The sequence below is a fragment of the Chaetura pelagica genome, unplaced genomic scaffold (assembly GCF_000747805.2).
Source record: "Chaetura pelagica isolate M959 unplaced genomic scaffold, ChaPel_1.0 scaffold585, whole genome shotgun sequence".
NCBI lineage: Eukaryota > Metazoa > Chordata > Aves > Apodiformes > Apodidae > Chaetura > Chaetura pelagica.
In genome coordinates, this window is record NW_009953404.1 from 977,216 (window position 1) to 978,522 (window position 1,307).

Genomic DNA, 1,307 nt, shown 5'->3' on the forward strand with positions numbered 1-1,307 from the left:
GGGGTGCTGTGAGCTGCCATGGTAGCACCAAACCCATTGGGTAAGTGACTTCTAAGAACTTTCTTTTTGGTGTTGATAAGGGCTGAGTCCTCTCATGCTCTGCTTCCGGCCCCGAAGTACAGCGAGTCCTGGGTCGAGGAAGGGAGGAAGGAAAAAGAAAAGCGACCAAACACTGTTTGGTTGGGTGCCCGTGGAGTCATTGAGTTGTCCCATCTCCCCCTCTACACCCCAGGTTGGGTTGGGGACGTGGTGGAGGTGGCTTTGTTGTGGGCTTGGAGCTAAATCGATGGGTTTTGGTCAGCAAAACCAAATGGAGTGGGTTGTTTTTTTTGGTCTGAAGCCTGGCATCAGTGATGGGGTGGTGGTCACGGTTCACAGGAGCATTCAGCAGCCCAGCCAGGATTCTGTCGTGCCGTGCTCGGTGTCGGTTGGGCTTTGCTGGGCGGTAGGGATGAGCATGGAGGGGTCCTGCTCCATCATGCAGCACTGATGTCTCCAAGGGGACACCTGTGAGTCCAGCCCCCAGGGGTGGCAGGGTGGGTGATGTCTGCCACAGCCTGCCGGTGGTCAGGGGCTTGTTCGCCGGCGCATAGAGCGGCAGAGGAACCGAAAGCTGCCGGGAGGGATGTTATTATTCTTAGCCTCGCTGGAAGTGCTGGCTCAGCGTTTTGTCATGTGCTTGTGTCAGCGCCAGGCCGGGCGGGCGGCCGCGGGGAGCGCTGGGCAAGTCACCGCACCCAGCACCGGGGTGCTCCCTGCACCCCAGCTTCCTCATCAGTGCACACCCCACCGTGCTGGGATCCCCCTGCTCCCTCCTCCCCTCCACCCAGTTCTTACTGCCACCCAAGTTGGGTCCCCAGCTTGGCCCCTCCAGGTGGGCACAGCACACCGGGCAGTGCTGTGCAGGGTTATTTTCTTGCCCCCTGGGGTATTTTGTAGAACCACAGAATCCCAGACTGGTTTGGTTGATTGAAACTGGGCATCTGTGCCAACTGATAATGGGGGAAGTGACACCCACCCAGCCTTCATGGGTGAAGAACAGCTCCATGTCCTCCTTGTGTTGAGGACTTGCCACATGGGGTATTTCCTTGCCACATGGGGTATTTCCTTGCCGGTGGAGTCTTTCCCTGCAGAGCTGGGTATTTCCTTGCTGGCTGCTGTGCCTGGGGTGGCTCCTGGTGGAGTAGTGGGAGGTTTGGGGTGCAGGGGTGTCATGGCCCAGCTCAGCACCTGCCTCCCCCTCCTCAGGGCTCCAAGCCAAAGCTGCTGGCTGGCTGCTCTGCCATCCGGGAGGGGCGGGGCTGCAC

At 59.4% G+C, this 1,307-nt stretch overlaps 1 protein-coding gene across 1 annotated transcript in view; it reads left to right on the forward strand.

Annotated features, from left to right (window-relative positions):
• The window catches only part of SH2B3 (SH2B adaptor protein 3), a gene marked incomplete at its 5' end in the record, with an annotated part of 20,710 nt that overhangs the window by 16,432 nt on the left and 2,971 nt on the right, over nt 1–1,307 (forward strand). The gene's annotated exons all lie outside the window — the stretch shown is intronic.